This window comes from Protopterus annectens, chromosome 4.part0, assembly GCF_019279795.1.
Source record: "Protopterus annectens isolate FY-2018-M chromosome 4.part0, PAN1.0, whole genome shotgun sequence".
Classification (NCBI taxonomy): Eukaryota; Metazoa; Chordata; order Ceratodontiformes; family Protopteridae; genus Protopterus; species Protopterus annectens.
Genome location: NC_056733.1, coordinates 146,781,030 through 146,789,875, shown reverse-complemented (window position 1 = coordinate 146,789,875; position 8,846 = coordinate 146,781,030). Strand labels below are relative to the sequence as shown.

The window sequence follows — 8,846 nt, the reverse complement described above, 5'->3', positions numbered from 1 at the left end:
AGAGATTAAGTACTTTCATCCTATAAAATAAGGACTTCATCAGAATACTTTGAAACTTGCCACAGGCCCTTAAATACATTAAGATCACATGGCTAACAAGGATCAAATTACCCTTAAATAAAATTATACATAGCTAGTGAAAAATAACGAATTAAGCATTTTACAAGAACAAAATGCAACAAATATTAAAAAATAAATAAATAATAAAATGAGTGGTTTAGGAAACATCAAAGGGGCACCAACAGCCGCAGAGGACGTGGCTAATCCCTGTTCCACAGTGGCTGTCGGTGCTACACTGGGGGGATCTGGGGTAAAACACGAGTTATCCAAGGTACAACTAATGCCACAGCAGAGTTAGCTACCTGAGGCTCAGGGAAATTGCAATCCTGCTGTGATGGCAAAGGCTGTTTGCTTAACCTTTATTTGTGGCTGAAAGAAGTACCGACCATGGGTCTGACTGATTATTCCATGGTCAGTCCAAAAATGGTGCCTCTCTCCCGGTGAAACAAGCATCACATGCTGGTAAAACTAAGTCCTTAAAGTCACCTTTTTTCCCCCACAGGCAAACACAATAAAAAGCACTTAACACTTTTCCAGCCTCACAAAAAAAGAGCACAATGTCTCCACAAAAAAAAAAAATAAATAAAAATTTTCATTTACTTTAAAAAAAACTTTTAAACTGACAGGAAAAAATTTGTAATCCTGTATAAAAGTACAGTATAGTCTCATGACAGTCAGTTAAAACACAAACTCCTAGCTTTACAATAACTCTCCTGAAGAGAAAATTATTAACAAACAAAATTTATTATACAGAATCCCTCCCAAGAGAAATTGGAACAGCACAAAACGAGCATAGATCCTCGAAAGCTGCATAGGAGTATATTCTTCAGCAGCAGTAAAGCTCTGGTGGGTTTGGTGTTAAACTTGGATTTTAGTCAGCTCACCTTAAGCTGCCTGATCCTTTGGAAGCTGAACCGTCATATCATTGGCAGAACATAACCCATATAATGAAAATCTAATGTTAAGTACCTTACATAATGGCACCTTTAAATCATATATCTTAGTTTTGTAGAATCACATCCCGGACACATACCATAGGTGAAATTATCTTCCAATTGCCCATAGGTGTACAGGGTGAGTTTTAGTGAGTATGAATGTGTTTGTATCCTGCAAAGTGCTGGTGCCTTGTCCAGGATCACTTCACTGCCTTGTTTTCACTGCGTTGTGGGAGAAGCCTCAGCTTACCCCAGGACCCTGAATATGGTTAAATGGGCCTCACAGGATTACATAAACAGGTGGTATAGTCAAAGCTTCCACAGTAAGTTAAAATCCATAGGATGCATCATCTATTTTCAAGAAATTATCCCATCACATTTAGTGATCCATGTGAAAACAGCACAGGAACATCAGGGTGGTAAACCATTTGCACATTACAATGCAATACTGGGTGGGTCAGCAAAACTTTGTTTGTTAAGCAGATATCAAATTGCTCATACTACTGGAGGTCAAAAAAATACATAGCAGACAGAAGTAAAGCCAGCACTAAGACATGTAAACATCGCTAATTACTTTTCATGCTCTCAGACACTGCCCCTGCTTACTCTTACTGTGCAGCTCGTCTTAGCTAATTTGCAATCCAGCCTACCACGTAAGGATCTGTAATGCATTTAGTTTACTAACTGTGCTAGCAAGGTGTCTGATGTCAAATGACAGATCACAGTAAGCAGTGTGGACAGTGTGACTGCTGTACACAGCCTGTGTTACTCTTCCAATCTGCTGCTGGGTCCAGTCTGATAGGATTCAAATCTAATAGCTTTGTCTACATCTTGCATCTCTTTCATATTCATCTGTAGAGCCTGGTGGCTATTCCCCATTCGACTGAGGATTTTGTCTGCATTGTCTAGTAGCATGTCAACTGCTTTCTCTTTGTTGAATTCCATAACCAGAACAATGTTGTCTTTGATGGCATCAAAGAGACTATATGTTTATGTATTAGTTGGAAAATAATTTATGACGTAGCCTCAGGTAGATTAAGTGCCTTATCATAGTGCTGATCATATGCATACAGTTCAGCAATGGTCACAAGCAGAGTTTTATTCTGTGGATCTCTCCTCAAATGATAGAGCACTGCTTGTACTACAGTCTTGTTGTTGTATATTCCCTGCCAGTGCTTAATCAGTATAGCAAACCCCCCATAGTCGCTCTGTAAAATCATTTCATAAATTAAAGGCCTTAGTCGCAGGTCATCTCTTGGTAAGTAGAGACTAATTGCCTTTAGCTGCCCTATTTCTTTGAATCTGAGAACTTCACTCTCCCAGGAATGCATTGATTTTCCAAATAATGTCTGGCATTTTCTTGCAGCTTTATCGAATTCTCCTATTTCCACCAAGTGATTTATATAAGCTAAGCCAGTATCTTTCACTTTGTGCCATTTCACAGTCTTCTGGCTAATTTCAACTGTCACAAGAGCTTCTTCATATTTTTTCTTGTCTAGTAGCCATTCAATGTGGTCATCTTGGTCTCGTTCTCTAGTGAAAATGATGTCTTTTGGACTGATGCTGTAGAAGTGAGATTCCCCCTCAGCATGTTCTAAAGAATCGTTTCTACACTCGTTTCCTTGGAAGCTACAGTTACAGCATCAGAAGATATCATGTCTCTTCACATGATTCAGAAAGTGGTTGAACAATATTAAGTCTTGGCCTTGCATGGTTCTGCTTTTCCATTTGTTCTAGGTCCTCTTTCACATAATGCAATATCACTAACTTATCGCCAAGAGGAGGAACACTACTGATGTACATATTTTGTTCTTTTTCAAATGCTGACATTATTTCGACATTAACAGCTGGGCAAGTCTCTCAGTTAATGTCCTTTCTTTTACAGGACAGCAACTGCAACTCCTTTAAATAGGGGTGCAGCAGGAGGGCATTGTTTACAAATTTGGAATATCTAAAGGAAGGCTGCATATGTATAAGCTAAACAGAATTAATATGATTGGGGACTGTTGCCATTTTCCTCAGAGGCGCAGGCCTTTCTGAAATTGAATAATAAATGGCTAAATGGCATGGATAGGACTATAATGCAGCATAGGTTCATAGGTAGGTACTAGGCTAAGCCCAACCAAAAAAGTACCCTGGCTTTTGCCACCCAAGAAAATTATTTTCCTGTGCCACTGTCGAGCAGAGCCACAGAAGTGATCCCCGGGGTGAATTTCCTATTTCTCATCCAATCAAGATTTTTCTTGAACAGTGCTAATGAGGAGCTTTGTTTGATATAGATAGGTGATTTATTCCAGAGTATGGGAAGTCTCTGGGATAGGAATCTATCCCTCCGGCATGTTCTGTTTATTGTGGTGACAAGGTTTAGGTCCCTAGAGCGTGTAGCTCGGAGGGATTGGTATTTCTTTAAGTGGAGCATGTCCAACACCTCTGGGTTTGACACAGCTTTATATGTAAGGCAGAGATCACCTCTTAGTAGGCGATATGCGACGAAGTAAAGCTGGAGTTTTTTTGAGACGATCTGTGTAGGGCATCTGTTTGAGGTCGGTAATCCTCTTTGTGAGGTATTTCTGCGGCCTTTCCAGTTGTTGTAGAAGTTCTTGTGAGGTATATACCAAAAGGGGCATTGTACACTATAATGGGTCTAACGAGTGATGAGTAGAGGGGAACAATGACCTCTTTTTTTCTGGATGACAAACCTTTTGTGATGAGGTGTGCCATGTAGAAGGATTTCCTGACTACTGTGGCAATGTGATTATCAAAGGAGAGACTACTGTCCACCTGTGTCCCAAGGTCTTCTATCTCACTTTCGGTGTTAAGTACACTACCGCCTATGTTGTAGTTCAGGGGTACAGAGTTTTTACCAAAGGGGATGACAATGCACTTTTTGGCACTGAGCTTGAGGCCATGGCTTTGACACCAGGCATTTGTCTCAGTGAGGCCCTTTTGTAGGATGTCCACATCGTTAGGAGTTTCGATTATGGCTCCTAGTTTGCAGTCATCTAAGAACTTTGTTAACCAAAGACCTTCTGTGTTAGCCTGTACTTCAGAGAAGTAGATACCAAACAGGAGAGGACCCAGGACTGAACCCTGTGGTACTCCACTTGTCACTGGTCTGAAGTCAGACTTAGAGTCTGCTACTTTCACAGTGTGGGTTCTGTCAGTGAGCCAGTTGGCAACCCATCTTGTGACTAGTTTAGTGAGGTTATCTACAATTCCAGAGTGGGGGATGGTATCGAACGTCCCCTAGTTTAGTGAGGTTATCTACAATTCCAGAGTGGGGGATGGTGTTGAAAGTCTTGGCAAGATCTAGATAGGCTGTGTGAACCACCTTACCCTCGCCTACGGCTTACTACTTCAAAGAAGTCTATCTGTTTAGGAGACATGATCTGCCTTTTACAAACCCGAACTGGATGGGGTCCAGAGTTGTTTACAAGTTCCATGATGATACGTTCCATGGCCTTGCAGACCAGGCTCATCAGGCTAATGGGGCGGTAGTTCCCGGAGTCCGTGGTGGCTCCCCCCTTAAGGAGTGGGATAACAGTCGCTGTGCGCCATTCAGCGAGCACAAAGCCTGAGGTGAGGCCATGATTGAACATGGTACAGGTGGGGTGCCAGTTCGTTCTGCAGTTCGTGTAGAACGCAGCCTGGGATGTTGTCTGGTCCCATGGATACTGTGTTCTTGGCTTTGGAGAGTGTTTTTTTTTTTTTTTACCTGTGCAGCCATGATTATAGGAACTTTGCATTCTTCCAGTATAGAGATGGGCCCTTTAGGGGGTGGGGGGAGGGACCTGCCAGGATGTTGGCAATTTCAGTTGGGTCTGTATATTTAGTGCCATTGTGCTATAACTCAAAGCAGATCCGAGTGTTGCCATTGAGATTCTCGACATAGCTATAGAATGCTTTGTGGTTATCTTTAGAATCAGTGGCAATTTTGTTTTCGTAACTAGCTTTGGAGGATTTTATCAGGGATCACAGCTTCTTACCGAGGCTGACCAGGGAGCTCCTCCACTCATGGGATTTTACTCTCTTTTGCAACAGTTTCTTCCTTCTGTTATACAGTTTGTTTATGGCAGGGGACCACCAGACTGGCTTCCTTTTTTTGGAGGATAGCGTGTTGGTTCTGTTTGGGATAGAACGATCCATGCACTCGTGTAAGTGCTCATGAAAATATGGATACAGACCATTTGTAAGGGTCATGCATGGCTGAGCAGCTAACAAAAAGGGCAATTTAACCTATTTATCAATAAATTTGGTGTGTCTGTTTCCACCTGTAATGGATTTCTTAAAATTCTTTGTTGTCTAGAGCTGAAGCATACTTAGCTTGCTTTGACCTTTTATACAGAAATTATGGACTTTATTATCCAGTCTAATGGACACTTTGCTTTCCTATACCTGGGCAAAGTATTATCCCCAACATTCATAGCCTTTTCTCTTTGAGAAGAGATCCAGTTGTAATTCAGCTCTTTTTTTGCCAACTCACAGTGACAGGTTCTCTAGTTTGGTTCTCAGCTGGGGCAATGTGGAGTCTGCATGTCTCCGGGTGCTCTTGTTTCATCCCCCATTTCAGACAAATGCTGTAATGTCAACTGGGGACACCAAAACTGCCATTAGCTGTGAGTGCATACATGTCTAATATGGAAGACAGACCTGGCAACCTACTTCCATGTCTTTCTTAGTCTTTAAAACTCTATGGGTAGCAGTGGATATCCACAGTTTTCACTCTACTTGTAGGATGCTACTTGTAAGGGCGTCAGACAGTCTATCATGCACTAGAAGACCTATGATCACTTAACCCACTTAAATGAAAATGAAGTAAAGCCAAGCAGACTTTTCGGCCACAATACAAAAAGAGAAGCGACATACACTTACAGGTTAGATCACTGCAAACAAAAAACATCCACCACTCTTGTCCGGAATACAAGAACAACTCAAAGGAAGGTGATGCTGGTAGATTTTGCCTCATCATATGCCATTACTTTAAAGGGAAATATGGCAAAGAATATATTCCTCCCTTTAACAGGGATGGGTTTTCTTCCACTGCATACTATTAATTTATAGAAGACTTAGTATTACTAAAGGTAACATGGTACTGAAATTCCAGGCACAATTACTTTCACATACATGGGGAACCGAATTTACATGCGATACTCAAGAACAGTTACTTTTATCTCATGGTGAAAGGCAACACTCACTGTAAGATTTTTATAAAAATGATGGCATCACAACTTTTTACAAGGCCATCATGATGACTTGAAAAAGTTCAGTTTCTTCACTTCCTTGCAGTCAGGTGACTACAGACAAGAGATTCTGATCAAAGAAGTTTGGTTTCAGAGAAACTGAATATATACATAAAGATATGTGCTAGCTGGTACAACAGAGTAATTACATTCAGCAATACAAAAAGTATGCCATCAGGGCATCATCACCACATAACCTAAATGTGTTCTGTACATAACCTAAACGTGTTCTGTCTAAAACTAGGGAAGAAAACAAGCAGGAGAACAGCATGGAGGGGCCAGTGTGTCCACACAGTCCGTGCTCACACAGGATTGTAGCAAGATGTATTACAACACTGTGATATTAGCAGTAGCCATCATTTTCGACAGCAGTTTTTGGACATACGTATTTAGAAAAAAAGTATGTTACAGAAAGGTTAGCATAGTTTTTTTTAAATATATCAGCAATCTTCCACTAAGAATGATTGGCGAAATTGAAGTGTATTGACCCACCACCGAGTTTGTGCAGGTATGGGCGTGCCCACAGTGACTGACATGCAGAGGGGGGATAATGTGCCGTGATTGACATGCAATGCTTGTAATGGTAAATCCACAGAATTAAAAATGGCGCAACATGCTAATAATGACATTCGAGCAATCAGTCCCTTTACATTAGATTAACATATAATAATAATTATTCTCCAGAATAATGGAAGAAAAGGTTCCGTAGACTAGCATACCTACACAGTAAACAAATGGAAAATAGCAGCATATGACCAGAGTTTTGCCCTTCAGTTGTCTTTCTCCCCATAACTAGTTAACGTAGGTATGGCCAAAATTACCTGACTGGGTGGCCTGCTTCTATGGGTACCACTTAAAGGGCAAAAATTGAAAACTGTGTGTATGTGTATTTATTTATTTGCTTGTATTGGTGTCTTTGGCAATGGTAATATCATTGCATCACTCTTGAATAGTTACTAGTTTTATTTCAATTGAAGGTGACTAGATCGGTGTAGCCTTCCATTTCTGGTACACAGTTATGGTGCCCACAATGTCATGCAGATTTTCATTTATAGATAGTTACAGTGAAAGTGCTCGGGTTTATTATTTGCATTCAGAATATTTGGACTGGGTTTTCTGTAACTTTCCCCACAGCGGCACTCTTGTTTCTTTACTCTTACACATACTCTTGTATAACTCTTTGTTTGGAAACTGTTCCTACTGATAAATTTATAAGAATTGGTTAGGTAAAGGGACCTGGCCTCATTCAGCATTTATCCTTCTGTTTCAGTAGTATCAGATCTTGGCATGTTAAGTACTCCTGTATAGTAAAAGTTGTGAATTTAAGTTGTCGTTGAAGTAGTGAAAGTAGTGCAAATGCTTCCTGATGCAGTTTTAGAGGTTGTGGGTGTCTGTTTTTAGCCTAAGTTCACGAAATAAATAAATAGGCACATGCTAAATGTATGTGTTTTCTTGTTTTTTGTGCAATCGAATCTTTTTGTGCAATTAACTTGTGTTTCGCATATTGCATATATTACCTTGTGTTATGGTGGCATCTTTCAATCAAAATCAAGTCAAAATGCTCGCGGGCGGGGTTTGCTACTGCGCATCTGGTGGGTTAATACACTTCAATTTTGCCAAATGATCTGGTTAGAAGTAGTTTTGATGTCAGCCCCCCACATCCCCCAATGTGGGGGGGCTGTGCCCCCCCCCCTTAACTCCAGGATCACACTACAGTGGAGAAAAGGCCATATATAACTTTCAACTAAATGAGGTTTCAGTCAAATGTGCTATCGGTGAATTGTGCACAGGCAAACTTGAGTTTCAGTGAAATGAAGTAGACCCATATACATATGTACGTACACAAACACACAAATAGCAACTGTGTTGAATCTGGTCGTCTGCCCTTTAAGCCCCATTACATACAGTTTCCTGTGTCCCTACATATAGAAGCAGCCATAATGCAAACATATTGTTTTCTTGGATACATGCATGGAGTTGATGCTGATGCAAAAAACACTTACTCTTAGTGCCCTGGCTGTCCTCTACCTCATTTGATCTTTTGTTCTTTGTGGTAATTTGCCTTCTCCACATCATATTCCTTCTGGCTTCCATACAGAAAATCTACTGGCTATTGTATCTCATTAGCACTATTTATCCCAGCAACCCACTCCATCATCATCTCCTTATGCAGGACATATATACTTTCACAAAACGTCTGTGCCCACCCCCCCCAGCATATTGTAACCCAAGGCAAGGTCAGATTTGTGATGTGTCCGATTAGTCACTAGTGGTCCACCCACACCGCCCCCTCCCGTACTGCACTCCGAGAAACAGCCTTGGCATGCCACAACACGTACAGGTAGTTCTTCCGAGCCTTGGTAAGTCAGAGCATGTACAGGGAAGTCATTTTGGCTCCTGACAAATGGCACATGTGTAGTTAAACCAACATGAAGGTGACCAGTGGGTGGCTATGGTCATTACTCTCTATTTTTCATCTGAACCCTTCTCATGCTACATAAAGATCCCCCACAAGTACTACACATCCATCCACTTCCCTCCTTCATTTGGTTGCCCCTGATCTCTCCTCACTGTACACATACATTTGTGATATCCAGGACATACTGATTTC

At 41.1% G+C, this 8,846-nt stretch overlaps 1 pseudogene; it reads right to left on the bottom strand.

Moving 5' to 3' along the window:
* Nucleotides 1-1,760: 1,760 nt before the first annotated feature.
* Nucleotides 1,761-8,311, bottom strand: LOC122800228 (annotated as a pseudogene).
* Nucleotides 8,312-8,846: the final 535 nt, after the last annotated feature.